The sequence below is a fragment of the Lycium barbarum genome, chromosome 2 (genome assembly GCF_019175385.1).
Source record: "Lycium barbarum isolate Lr01 chromosome 2, ASM1917538v2, whole genome shotgun sequence".
Taxonomy (NCBI): Eukaryota; Viridiplantae; Streptophyta; class Magnoliopsida; order Solanales; family Solanaceae; genus Lycium; species Lycium barbarum.
This window is the reverse complement of record NC_083338.1, coordinates 119,715,403-119,730,889: the sequence shown is the minus strand read 5'-3', so window position 1 is coordinate 119,730,889 and position 15,487 is coordinate 119,715,403. Positions and strand designations below refer to the sequence as shown.

General features: G+C 34.7%; 1 long non-coding RNA gene across 4 annotated transcripts; it reads left to right on the top strand.

Moving 5' to 3' along the window:
• Window positions 1-1,231: 1,231 nt before the first annotated feature.
• Window positions 1,232-15,066, top strand: LOC132626933 (uncharacterized). Of its 4 annotated transcripts, XR_009577704.1 has the most exons (6): window positions 1,232-1,915; window positions 7,443-7,505; window positions 7,979-8,030; window positions 9,827-9,877; window positions 11,180-11,265; window positions 11,864-15,066. It is a non-coding gene; the product is annotated as an uncharacterized LOC132626933 (long non-coding RNA). The 4 variants fall into 4 exon arrangements; XR_009577703.1 differs by lacking the exon at window positions 11,864-15,066 and having other exon boundaries at window positions 11,180-11,579; XR_009577705.1 differs by lacking the exon at window positions 11,864-15,066 and having other exon boundaries at window positions 7,979-8,041; window positions 11,180-11,579.
• The last annotated feature ends 421 nt before the right edge of the window (window positions 15,067-15,487 follow it).

Genomic DNA, 15,487 nt, shown 5'->3' with positions numbered 1-15,487 from the left:
TTTTTTAACGAATGGTATATCAGCTCTAAATCACAAAGTTGAGGGGTATATTAGCCCCTGGTTCCTACTAAAAATGTTAATCAGTATACCGATGATGGATTCTAATGATTCAAGATGTTATGGAATTATGAGATTTCATAATTTAAATCCAGAATATTTTGCTTGCTAAACTTATGATTTACACTTGATTGTTTTAGCCATAAAGTAAGGTTATTTGGTTATTTAAAGTACTTCGAGTTATCAAGTTGGCAAGGTTTCATTCTTAAACTCGTTAATTGGCCATGACATTATTGCAAATTTGAAATTATTAAGTACGATGAGTTGTTAATCGCCAAAGCGGTATTTACACCTAGTTTTTGACATTCCATAATCTTATTTAATTATCCGGAGTTCCTGAATCTCAAATAGAGCAAAATATGTATTTTTATAAATCAAAATGATTTTATAAATTATTTTGATAATATTTTGCCTTTTCATTTGGAAAAATAACTTCAAATACATATTGTAAGTCATTTAAAAAATAATTTATATATTACGTTATTAATTATTAAGGTATTTGTCAAATTTAATCCAAAATAATTATTCAATTAATTGTCCAAATTATCAAGTGTCAAATTGACAAATATTTTACTCCGTTTAATTCAAGAAATTTGAGTAATTAAATAAATAAGCATTTTACCTTTCAATTTCTAATTATGATTATATTTGAAAATTGCTTATTATGTGATTAATTGCGGCTACAATTGAAAAAATCAATTGTTAGTTGATTATGGTCATAATTGAATAACCAATTTCATGGTTTAGATCAATTAAGGCTATCTTTGCAATTTAAATTGGCCATGTCTTTAGAATGATTAATTGGAAAATTAGCTTTAATTTGGTCATATTTGAAGTGTTTAATTAATAGACATTTTTAAGTTTGACTATTTTATTAAAAGTTTCATATTTAATACCCATATATATACAAGTATACACGAATATACGTGTATATCTGTGTATACAATATATATATATATATATATATATATATATATATATATATATATATATATATATATATATATATATATATATATATATATATATATATATATACATGAGTTTGGGCCATGTCACTCCCCCTTTCATTTAAACAATCGGGCCCAATCCAATTTCGAACTGACCCGACCCAAACCTTAAAACGATCCCTTAAGATCACAATAGACAAACCAAACGACCCTTTCAAGTCTCATTTGTTTGAGACAAGGGTTTTCTCGGAGCGCCGCCTCGGTGCATTGTTTCTCTCTTCATCACTTTGATGCCAAAAATGGCAACATGCAGTGTACTATTGCATTATTGCAGTAGATGTTTGATTGTTTGAGCAAGCAATTGATGTTTGCTTCCCTCTCTCCACCGTATCTCAACCAAACGCAGTATATCTCTTCCCTTTTCTGAGTTTTTACGGTCAAAGGAGTAATGGGATTTGTCTCAATTCATTTGAACCCTTGATTCTCATTGGTTCATCCAAAACTAGTCGAATCGATCAAAGATCACTCGAATCTAACCCTTTATATGGCTTTTGCTTTTAATCTTAGCCGTTAACGTTGAACTAAAGTGAACAATTCCCAAATTTTGTTAAATTCCCACATCGATGGTTTAGGGTTTAACATCGAATTGGATAGAACCCCATTTCTCACATTCAAGACACACAACATCTGAGATTCGCAAGCAAAAACCTAAAACTTAGAATTTTAGCAAAGGGATCATGCTAGAATTGGAACCCTAAGCGGATCATACTAGAATTGGAACCCTAAGCTTGTTTTCTTGGAGTTTTAGGACCAGTTTTTAATATTTTCTTTTCTTTGTGGCTAGTCTGAGGTTTAAGGAGCAAGATCTCTAACTTTCAATCTCGACAAAGAGGCTGCACTTGGAAAAGGTAAACTTATCCCTTTAATTAGTTTTATTTGTTTTAGTTGGTATTTAGTTTAGTTATTTGCATTTTAGTTGTTTGTTATGCTATCAGCCTGCTTTTCCTTATTATTATTAGTAGATCATGTTCATATTATTAATCATTAGTTCATGAATATGTTGTTAAGTTTAATTCATAGTTTCTGCTTATTTGGTTGAAAGTGATGCTTAAGTCTATAGATTAAGTTAATGACCATCATGTTAGTTGTTTAGCTTAAGTTGATTAGTATTGAATGTTAGTATATAAATCTGGACATATATGGTAATTTTTCAAACATAGATGATGCGTAGTATCATGGTACTTAATTAGTGTTTAGATATGCTATCTTGGATTAGTCCTTTATGTGTAAATGATAGTGTAATCCTTTGTGTAAGCATGATTAGTCTCATTGCTGTTGATGTACACCCGCACATAGCATGATTATTTTGGTTTAATCTAGATATGATTTGCTAGTTCTGTGTTAGACCTTGATAGTTAATGTATGTTTTGGTCAGTTGAATATTCAAGTTACCAATTGGGGTTTAGTGTTGCCTATAGGATTTGACATCCTGAAGTACTTAATATTGTGGTTTATAAAATGCTTAGAGCTCCTACTTGTTTAATTCCTATCGTTAGCATGTTTTAAAATATAATTAATCCCTGTTTACCTAAATGCTTAATTGTTTTATCCATCTGACGGTTCATGAAGAGTTTAGATTTAACAAGACTTTTAAATGAGTTTCGAATTAGTTAAATGAGGTCTTAAAATGTAAAAGAGACTTGAAAAGGTATTTTCAGACTTTAACATACCTGCTTTAACTTGTTTTCACCTAGTTTAACATAGAAACTTCGTTGAGTTTGCATAATACTGAGTGAATAGGTTTTAATCCGTCATTGAACATTCCCTATTTTCTTTCTCATGATTTATCTGAAGTATCCTATGTTCTGTGGCATACCAGTGATGGTCTAGTTGGTAAGCTATTCATATGTGTTGGTCTGGGATCACTTTACACCTGTTGAAGTAAAGTATACTTTGCATATCATTAGTGACCAGGCTATGTTACACCTCGTAGTTTTATATGTTGAGATTCGTCGTATGTTAGTTGCCCTAGTCTTGGACACTGAGGCTGTCTTCGGGGTTATATGAGGTTGGACATGCCTATCTTATGTTTATAAGGGTTTAAGTTCATATTTGTTAAGTTATGAAAGGATTAGAGAACAAGTGAATCGCAGAGAATATGTTTCAACAAAGTTTCATTTTGAAATTGTTTTATACGGACCGTATCTTGAGATACTAACCGTATTTAAGGCTTTAAAAATTTAACAGGAGAGGTTGAATTTGAGATTGAGAAATACGGACCAATATACGGTCCGTATAAAATTATACGACCAGTATATTGGCCGTATATTTTTATACGACCAGTATATACGGACTGTATTCCTGAAGTGGTGGATTTTGTTGTTTGTTTATATTATGATTCCCGTAGACATGTGATTTTCGATCCTCCCCAGGGTTTTTCACCTTTTAGTATCTAAATTTTCCTTTAAATATGGTCTGGACACTTTATTTGGTTTTATTTTGTTTAGTCGAAAATCCCAAAAATAGAGTCACAGTTTAGGATATATGTTTAGTTTCGTTTTATTTCTATTAGTACAAAAACCAAATGTGTCCGAAAATGTGTTATCGATTTTTAGTTTAGTTTCCAAGTTAAAAGTTTTAATAAATAAATATAGAGTAAGTACATATTTTATTCTTGCTATTTTAATTTAGTAATAGTATATTTACATGTCATTTCACCACTTAATTTTAATACTGCATCTACACACGCATATCACATGCACCCTTTTATGTATTTTTTTTTTAAAATAACAACAAAACAATTTAAAAAATGCCTTTTTCCATTAAAAAAAAAAAGAAGAAAAAAATCCATCTACACCCACTTTTCAAGGCCCATTACCCAAAGTCTTTTTCAGGTACCTATATATATATATATATATATATATATATATATATATATATATATATATATATATATATATATACTGTGACCTAAACCTAGACTAAGATCCTAACCTAAAGAAATCAGCCGCACACTACAAACACCCATCAACAACCATTTGAGCTCTACAATAAGAAGCCATTTCCTTCATTCTTCTTCTCCGACGCCACGTCGTCAACCAAACACCATCAAACCACCAGCCATAACTCAAAAAAAGGAACATCATGAAAACCAGTCCAAACAGCCACCGCCCAAAATCACCCTAAATACCACCACACAGAACCGTCTTTACTCCAAAATAGCTTCCTTGAAGAGGTCAAAGTCAAGTTCATCCAAAACAGTCCATTTGTGGTCAAGTTCTAAGCTTTCTGGTTTGAGAGGTCGTTTGAGGTTGTCGTCCACGGTTCGAGGTTTCCTCTACGGTTTCATTTCACGTCAAAGTTCCGATGGTCGGAGTTGATGTATTTGTGTATTTAGAAGGTTCATTCAATATAATAAAGACGTTATTTTTACTAAAAATGAAGGTCTATTCTTTCCTTGGATTTTCATTGTGTTTAATATTGTTTCTAGTTAATTGAAGTCTTTGCATGACTATAGTTAATGTTTAAATTACAAAAGTTCGTTTTGGGTGCTGTGTTATGAATGTGAAAGCATCTAAAATCGTTTGTTTTGATATAAATTAGATCTTAGGCTTGTGGGGTGCTTTAGATTTAACATAGCCTATTTGGGTTTGGGGATAAAAAATCAGATTTTTGAGTTTTGGTTTCTTTGCTTGCTTTTGAAAGTAAAATTGTACGGAGGTGTTAATTTGCTTGGTATTTAGTTCACTGTTTATAAAAGTTAAAGGTAAGATATTGATATCATTGGCAAACACTAGTAAAAGAAGAATAAAGAAACACATAGTGTTTTAGCCAAAGAGTGGATTTAATATCATGTTTTATCATTTGATTAGCTGTTATTCGAGCTTGGTGAACGATCATTTGAGGGTTGAGTGTTTAAGTCATTTGGTTTCTATTTCTTTAATAAATATTTAGCCGTGATTAATTTGTTGAGATGAATTGGCTTTGAGTTGCGGATTTAAAACGCGGAAAAAAATAAGTTAGGGCATATACATAAGTTTAAGGCTCAATTAATTTTTGATTGATCATATCTTGATAGTAAGGGTATATTTTACTTCGCACTTCCTGAATGTGAACTTGACGATATTTGAAACTTGTTTGAAGTGTTATGGTGTAGTTATATAAACTTCTTCTACTATGATTTTCTTAGTGAATTATTAAATGGCTTAGATATATATAAAAGTGGGCAGCCACCTTTTTATTTTATTTTATTATTTTTCCTTCATCCTTATCCTAGGGAGTATATAATATCTTTTTGGGCTCTTATCCTCTCCATCACCTCCAATTTTGTTTTCTCCAAGGAAATAAAACACCAAAACCTCTCTCCTCTCATAGTCTTCATCCTCTAAATCAATCATCAAGACTTGTTTTTGTTTGAGCCACAAAAAACTCCGCATGATTGAGGTAAGTTCAGAACCTGTTTTGAACTGGACAGTTATTAATGTTTTTTGCATATCTCCTTGTATAAAATTTAGTTTTAAGTGATCCAAGATGTTATAGAAAGTTATTTCGTAGCCTTACAACTTTTGTTCAGGCTCCAAAACCCTTTTTTTTTGTACTTACTCTGCCTAGATTTTTGTTTTGCAAACCCTACATGTAGTACTGTTAGTATTTTGAGCATATCTTGTAGTAAATAACTGCTATAGGGGTGATTTAAATTTTTCTGAAACTCCAAGACATATATCTACAACTTTCATTAAGGCCACAAAGTCTATTTTTGCCGTTTACCCTTTTGAAACTGAGCGACAATACAAGACAGTAGTACTGTCCAGAATTACTGTTTTGATAGTTTAGGGTGATTTTCACTGATTTCATTTTTAGTTTTGACGTGCTGAAACCATTGAACTTAAGTAGATATTTGATTGTGTATTTAAGTTATATATGCTCTTGTACAAGCTAAGAGGAATTGTTTGACGAAGTGGACTTTGGTTGGTCTATGGGTAGACGATTTGAACTCCTCGAGTTGTGGTAGAACTTGTTGTGCGGTAAAACACCAAGGTTTGTGTATAAATTTGAACTTGAAATATCTTTATTTTCTGGAAGTTTTGAAGTATCTTGATTGGTTGTTTCCTTACTCTTCGTCTTATATCATTGTATGGTTATTATCTCAAGTATTGCAAAACATTCGCTAAATCGCCCACTTGTACGAATTGCTTGATCATTTTGCATTTTTGTTGGGACTTTGTTCTTCTTGTTACAATGACTTTGTCATCGATATCGGCATGCCTCTTGATTCGGATCTTGCCCATCTTGATTTTGGATTTACATATCATCTTGATGATCGACTTTTGTCCATTCTCGAGTATGAGTGGGAAGCCACTTTCAACATGGCTCTTGATTCTCTTGATTATTGGGTGACTACCCTTCTTGATTTGGCGCTTCGGTCCATCTTGAAATTGATTGTGCTTGGTGTGATGACATGACGTACATATTGGGCGAAATTAGTTATTTGACAAACTCTCTTGAATTGATTTATAAGCTTTCTTGACACTTGAGCCTTCAAATATTGATTTCGACATTTGGAAACTCCTCAAAGTTTGATATTTGATACTTTGACATACTTGTATACTTGATTTATTATTATCTTATTGAGCTACCTAGGACGGATAAGGGAATTGGAAAATCTAATAGCTCCAAGCCCAAAGTTTATACACCACTAAGCTTTATGCTTAACGATAGTTGTTTTCTATCGTAGGTAATGTAAGGAAAGATATTTGAAGATGACCATTTGGAGTAGACTTTTTGAGAGCCTTAGTAAAGATCACATTTGTATATGCATCTAGGTCTTGTAAAATTTTGGGGACGTGTACATGATCCATATGTAACACTTATGTATGAAATTTTGGAGGCTTGTTAGACACAAGACCATATGCTTGTAACTTGAACTTGGTGACTTGTTTTGCTATTTTAGGGTGTGCTTTCAACACAAGTCATGGCATGTACTGGGTTTATATTTTGCCTTGTAACTATGTACAAAGGAATATACTAGTTTTCTGTGATAATCGCAAGTTTGGGTTTTGTGTATCTTATGGACCTGCAGTGGTGTTGATTTGAAAATATAATTTTAAAATGAATTTTATTAAATGTGTTGACTATTTGAGGAGGGCGTTATCATTTTAAATTGATACTATGATATTGTATTTCATCTAAGAAATTTTTCAGAGGCTATAATAGAAAAAAAATGTCGCACATTCAACCTATTTTCGCATGGGCCTAGTTCCGTTATTATATATTTTGTGAATATCTTTTGGCATAAATTTCTTCTAAACGTTTTAAGTATTAAATCAGCTTTTGTTTCGTAAGTGGTATCCTCCCAAAGGGGATGCTACAATCAAAGTGAGAATCAAGTGCTAAAAGTTTTCAAAGTATTGTTGAAGCTTGTTCTCCTTCTTGTAGAAGCTTTGGAGGATACTTCAAGGTAATGTAATCTTGGAATTGAAGTTTTCTTGAGCTCTTGAGGTAAGATTTTTTCTTATTTTCATATTTATGAGTTTATGTGATAGTTATGTCAGGGTTTGAGAGGAAGAAATTGAAGGAAAGGTTCAAACTTGAACTTGATGTCGTTTTGAGTTGTAATATAATTTGAGCCATGATTTTTAGTGTGTATTGAGCAAAAATCTTGTTATGGGGTAATAGTTGATGTTGACAATGTGTTGAGGTTGTTATACTTGGTGTATTTGGAAGAAGAAAGTTTATAAGTGTTGTATGCAAGCGTATATCGGGCCCCTCAATTGTATATCTTTAAATGTTGTGGATATGATTTTAATTAAGGAAGATCATATGAAATTGTTGTGTTGATTGTTGGTTGTGGGCTTTGTGGTGATGATTAAGAAATAAGGAAAATGCTACTCGTTTCACTTTTAAATCGAGTTATCGTTGATATACGTGATATTTAGTTCCATCTAAGATGTATATGTATTCCTTTGTTATAGGATTGGGGCTTTAGTTGTGATAAGCTCGTTGTTGGATTTTGGACGACTTGAGGTATGTTAAGGGTAATTTTCTTTCTTTTGGCATGATCCTTATGAACGGAACGTAAACGTAACGTTACTCCATAATGAATTCATTCTTAGCAGCTACGGATGTCCATGTTGATCATGATCTCGAATTTTATTTCCAGTAAATCCTTATTCAGATTCAGAGTGATTCATAGAGTCATCTGTTAACGAAAATGCTATCACATAACGATGTTTAAAGCTATAACGACCTTATGTTACTCCGACAGATTCAAGATATACTTTTATCATATTCATGCATTTCTTTATGTGTGTATACACACACACACACAGACTTATGCCCCCCCCCAGGCGTTATATAGGCGTATAATATGTGTTATATATGCGGTAAGGGAAGGTGACAACGTTATATACGCACTACCACCTGATCAACTTGTCACATGATGATGATGATATACACAGAGGCCGATATGATACGATTGGATGCCCACAGTGGCTTGACAAGCATTTTATATGCTTATATTATATCCCGTATTTTTGCACATTCGGATAATTTGAGATAATTGTGACTAGTAAGAGATAAGACAATATTTTGATTTTATTTAAAATATAAGTTGTTCATGAAAAATATTGATGCGGAAATATTGAGGAAGACTGAGGGCAAAATTAGAAATTTGAAAAATGGTTTCATGAATTACAAAATTAGCCACAAATAATTGGGCTTGAAAAAAAAAGGCCCAAGTGTTGCCGGCCATGGGATGGGCCAAGGCCCACTTGGGAATTTCATTGTAGTGAATAAAAAGGGTGGCTTATTATTTATCACCTCATTTCAAGAACATTCAAGAAGAAGAAAATTGAGAGCAAAGAGAGAAGGGCCATTCGGCCAAGAGAAGAAGAAGAAGAAGAAAAAAAAAAAAATCTTGAAGCCTTCAACTTTGATCCAAATTTTTTTTATTTCTCCTAGTATTCCTACTAATTCAAAGACCCTCTTTAACGTGATATAATTATTGAAGCAAGAAAACTACTCTTAGTGGCAAGTTCAAAATTCTAGTCAAGTGGAAAGTTAAGGAAGAAGGTAAGAATTCATGTTCTTTTATATGTGATGCAAGGTTTATGTATGTTGTAGTATGTAGAAACGGATAAAAATCATGAAACTATGCATGTTGGTGTTAGCCGTGTAAGTGTATGTTGTGTAGGAAAGATGAACAAATTTTTATGTAGTAATTTGATTGTTGTTAATATGTATTGTATGATGAAAATGAGAATTTGATGATTCAAGTTGAAGTTGGGACTAGTGTGGGCTGTTTTGGAAGCCACCGTGGCCGTTAGTGTAGTTCTTGTAATTGTGAGAATGATGTTGCTAATGTGTGTGTTGTTGGGATAGTTGATGAATTTGGGAACAAGAAATGCATTGTTGTTGTTCTTAGGGAAGTTGGGGAGGTTTCGGGTGGAGTATGGTGTGTTGGTGGAATTGTTTGAATATTGTATAGACTGTTTGAAATGTTCTTGAATTGTGTTTGAATGATCTCGGATTAGTAATGAATATGTGAGTGTTGATATTGGCTTGAATGTGCGTAGTTGAATTGAATGTTGATAAGCTACGTAGAGAAGAAGGTTACTAATGTTAGAATGCGTTTTAAATTGATTGTTGATGTTATTAGTATGGTTGTTGGTATTGTTGTGGATGTTTTGGCCGAGTTAAATTCTCGGGGTTGCTGTATTTACAAGGGAGATGCTGCCGAAATTTCTGTAGACAAGTGCTAGTTAGAATCGAATTTCTAAGTACTTGTAACTAACGTTTGGTAATTAATGACGTTATTGTAGATCTTGGGGAGCCCGAGACTTGAGTTGAGATTAGCTTAGGAGGCGAGTGAGGTATGTAAGGCCTAACCTTTTTCTTCTTTGGCATGATCCTTATGAATAAATATATGACATGTATGAACAATTTCAGAAATATTCTTATTCTTAGGGCCCCTAGGACGGCTAACGTTCTTGATCTCCATAAGTTGTTTCGTATGATTGTGATACATGTCTATAATGTCTGAAGTTGGCTAATATGTTTCCGAATGGTATTCAAGAAGTAAATGATTTGACTAAAGTCTTGAACTTCCAATTACTAGCACGATCGATTATTCCGTCAAGTCTTTGACATACTTTGATACGTACATATGATTCCAAAGTTCTATTTGATTTGAACCATAACGATATCCGAAAGGTACTTGACATGATTTTGATCTTGATTTTCCAAAAATGACTTCTGAAACGCTTATAGAACGTTCTGTACTTCAAATGCTCGTAACTTTCTCATACTAAGTTGGATCGGCCCGAAACTTGTTTCTGAGCCTTCAGGGGTCTGTGAGTATACTTGTCCATCGAGTCTTAGAATTGATTTATGTACATATGGTTCTCGATACTCCGCTCGTGCGTGCTACTATCATGTCGACCGCCGAGCCTTGGGCCGGTTGTATTATTATGTGCGTTATGTTATACTCGCCGCTAACATGTTATATGTATATGGATCGGAGCCGACGCCTCGGCAACATGATATGTTCTGTTTTCTATATATATATATATGAACAAGATATGTTTTTGTTTCAAGGAAGTATTACTATGGATATGTATACGTTATAATATGTGTATGGATCGGGCTGCACGTTCCACAGCAGTATAATATATTATATTTATGGATCGGGCCGAACGTTCCTCGGCAGTATATGTTATATGTATATGAATCGGGCCGCACGTTCCTCGGCAGTATATGTTATATGTATATGGATCGGGCTGAACGTTCCTCGGCAGTATATGTTATATGTATATGGATCGGGCCGAACGTTCCTCGGCAGTATATGTTATATATATATGGATCGGGCCGTACGTTCCTCGGCACTAATATGTTATATATGGATCGGTTATATGTATACGTATATGGTGGCATATGATGTCGGCACACATGATTTGTGCTTGGGAAGTAAGTATTTTGGTACTTTTCTGACATATGAAATTGGTAAGCATGATTTACGTTCAGAAAGTAAACACCTTGGCATTCTAACTAATGCACTTAATTTTTGTACCGTTGTTCCAGTTATGTTTCTGTTTTCTTTATTCCATGCCTTACATACTCGATACATTTTCCGTACTGACCCTCTCTTCTTTGGGGGCTGCGTTTCATGCCCGCAGGTACAGACGTTCACTTGAGTGACCCGACAGCTTAGGTCATCTTTCTGCTGCTTTGGAGTGCTCCCTTGTTCTGGAGCTCACATTTGGTATAGACTCTTTCATTGTACATGTGTATGTATATATTCAGGGGTACGGCGGGGCCCTGTCCCTTCATATGATTCTGTTATGTTTGTTAGAGGTCTGTAGACATATATGTGGGTCATGGGTCGTCATCGTTCTGTTATGTTCGGTGGTTTGCGTCTAAGCGGTACTATTTACCATGACAGCCTTAACGGCTTGTATATATATATACTTATGCATATGCTTTGGATGATGTATTTGAATTATGCGACCGTTTAAGATAACATCTGCCCTTAATATCTGTAATGATTAATATATGTTGGATATGTTTAAGTATGGATATGTCGATTTGGTAAGTAGGTGTGTAAGGGTGTCCAGCTCGGGCACTAGTCACGGCCCACGGGGTTGTGTCGTGACAGCTTATATACGTATGACCCTTATGCATGCATGCATGCATTGTGTTATCCATATCATTGGCCCATAGAGGCAGATTAGACATACATGTTGCATTTATTTTATCCTATGTACTTTTATGTCTCTTCATGTTACTTGCATGCCTTACATACTCAGTATTTTGTCCATACTGACGTCTCTTTCTCGGGGCGCTACATTTCATGCTCGCAGGTTCGGGTAGACAGGTTGACGATCCGCCCCTGCAAGCTGCTCTTCAGCTGACATTAGAGCACTCCTCTTGTTCTGGAGTTGCTGTTGTGTTTTTGGTGTAACGATCCGTTTAGTTGTTATAGTGCTTTTGACCCCGTTTCCCCCGTTGAGCCTTCTTCAAAAACCGTTAGTATGATTTTGATCCACCGGGATGGGCGGCATGGTTCCCGAGGTCATGGGCGAGTTCTAGTAGGATTTATGGAATCTAGAGTCTTAAAGTGAAAAATCTTTGACTAATAGTTGACTTTTGAATAAATGTGCCCATAATCAAATCCCAACAGTTCCATTAGGTCTAGAACGTGATTTATGACTTAGTGAAGTCATAGGTTTTGTTCCCAAAAGTTTTGGGTGTGATTTGAGTCATTGGTGGAGAAACTAGTAGGGAGAGTTGACCACGGTCAACAACGGGTCAAGATGACTCCGTGTTGTTGTTTTGAAAGTTCCAACAAGTTCGTATGATGAATTCAGACTTGTCCACAAGTTTTGGTGAGATTCCGAAGAGTTTCGGATGGATTTGGGTTGTATTGCACTCGTATTCGATGTTTTCGGCGTAGCTCTTTGGCCATAAAGAGTACCATATTGATTAATCGACCTTTATTTTGTGTTTCGGTTAAACCATTAGATCCGTATCGTAATTACGATGCCATAGCAAAAAGAATCATCGCATTTCACCTTCATATGAGGGAATTATGGTCATTTTAGCGTGGATAACTGTTGTTGTACCTAATGTGTGAGCTGTAGCGGACATAGCTGTGTATAAAAAAACAGACTGCGTTCATTTTGAATTTTGAGCATATCTTAAGTTCTAGCGCTCTGTTTGAGGTGATTTTTGCGGTGTTGTTCTCGTCTCAACGAGGGGGTAAGTATCTACCCATTATTTTGATGTTTCCTCAAGTTTATTTTCGCTGGTACCTATTTCATCCGAGTTTGATAGGGGAAAATTGGGGTTTTGAACCCAAAAGTTGAAAAGTGCAAAATCATGATTTTGAAGATCAAGATTATAGCTTTTTGTTCTGAGTCTCTTTGAAGAGGAAAGGCAAGGCTCAAGTTTGATTGTTTGTAGCTCCTGTTCGGCTACCAGGTAGGTTACGACTTACCTTTTGGTTAGACTTCGATTAGCGAATCGTTTGTAGAGTTAGTGATTGTTGGAGAATTCATGTACGCCTTCGGGTATGAAGTTGGGATAGATTCCTAGGTTGGTACTATTGTTTGATTTTAGTATGTTACCTTGTTGTGATTTATTGGCTTGTTGCCACGTGTGTGAGATCTTATATGCATATCTTGAACTTGGAGTGATCTTGCTGCATTTAAAAGCTTATTCTCAAGTGGTTTTAACCTTTCCCTATGCCCCGAATACTTGTTCATATGTGTGGTTTGCCTTTGTCCATGATAAGTGTGAAATAAGTCTTTCCAAATACTGTAAACCCCTTTTGTTTTTCCTATAAAACCCTCTTTTATTTGTGTTGGGATGGTAGAATTCCATAGTTTGTTTGCTATATGATTGTGAATCTTGTGTTCAGTTAAGGATCTAGGTATGCTATTCATTTGGAGATGGTTCCTTTGTTTAACTGTAACTAGTATGTTTAAACTGGATAAAAATGTGAGGCCTTTGGGATGTCTTTTTTCTTAGAGTAGAGATTCAGTGACTTGATGTATATTTGAAAACATCCTATGTGTCCACTTATGAAGTTTGCCTGTCTAAATGATTTAGAGGGTTAACTAGCGCACAATGGGTTTATCATCGTATCAACCCTTCCCCTCTCCCCTCTTTAGCAGTGCTGAATATGAATCATTTTCCTTTAAGATTTGAAACCATGTTGGCTGTATGATTGCCTTATTGCTAATATGCTCATTTGGTCTTAAATTGATGTGATTTTAAGGGCACAGTATCCTTATATAGACTCTTATGTGCCTACTTACTTCAAGATGAGATAAGGATCCTCTTAGTATTATTGCCCCGTGTTTAGTCTAACTTGAAATCAAAACCTTCATACTTGTATTATTGAGCATTTGACATGAGCATGATAGCTTTAGTAAAAGCCAAAGATGCAACAAATTAAATATATGTTTAGTCTACATTTTTCCCATGTTCCTTTTGTCATTTTTGGGCTTATATTGCATGAATATTCTTATATATGTGTGAGATATACAAGATATACCCATATTGTATACACCTATGTATATATAGGATGGTATATCCGGTATATCATCGGTAGTTATACATTGAATACACTTTAGTATTGCCATGAAAGTTTGCCTTTAGGCTTGTTCTTTAATTTGCTATGCGTGTTCTCAAATTGGGCCTGTTCATCCTTTGTGTTGTTTCTTATTTGGGCCTAAGTCCTCTGATGTGTTTGGGCCTCTTCCCCTTGTTTGTTTATTTTAAGACCTAGTAAACATACTTTCTTGCAGATATATGTATCCATAGCTCTGTGTTTAGGTTGACTTTTGGACCCGAATTCTTTATATGGATTTATGGGTATCGTTAGAATCGTATTCTTATGAAGATATCATAATTGAAAAATTGGCTTCGTTCGGAAGCTCAAAAGAAGGAGAAGGCCGCGACGTGACTCTTCGGCTTCAGATTCATGCAAGTTGAGACTTCCAAGACCCTTTATGTAGTGTATGTGTTAGTTAATGTAATAAAGGGGCGTAATGGGGCATAGGGAGTCCCTTACTCTTGAGGTGATGAGCACTTGTATGGGTACGGGTGTATCTGTATGGATAATTAAAATATGAACTAATTTGACTTGTGATAAAGACTCTGTGTTTAGCCTTCGGGCCACGAAGAATGGTGGATAAATCCATTTAGGTTGGTATGATTGCTGTTTATTGGGCTATGATAGCCATTGTTGGATGTATAATTGTGAATAATGACTTGATTTGTAGTCATCACTCTACATCTCGTCTAAACTATGAAAATGAAATAAATATACTTGACACGACTTGTTATTATGCATTTGCATGGCGTACGCATATCCATTCATAATTTCATCACATTATTGGCATTTCATTAATGAGAATACAGGACAGGGGTCTGGGAGGTTGGATTGGATGGTACATGGATGGAGTAATGATGATAATATTATAATGGTTGAGACTCGATGTAATCCGGGAGATCTGGTATTTTGGGTGGGTAGATGGACCTCATGAGTCCCCCATGGGTCACGTGTAACCTACTGTAGTAGCGTGTGTATATTGCTGCATATGGTCATTGCATTGCATACTATTCACTTGCATTGCATGCATTCTTTACATCTCATACTACTTACGTTTATCTGACTTGATTTCATGCCATATGTGCGTTTAAGGATATAAAGATGGGGTCTTTTTGTTCATACCCGATATAATTGATATAAAGATAGGATCTTTACACTTACTCTTAACTTTAAACGATGAAAAGGTCGAACCTTCATGATTATTCTCAAAAGGAATGAACTTTATGATTCTATTATGATATGAAACTCTTATTTACTTAGTGTATGCTTATAAACTATGATTTCGAAACTAAGTAAGACGATGAGTATTGGAAGTACTAACCAGTACTAACCCTCGTCACCACTATAGTTTAGGATCGGTCAACGA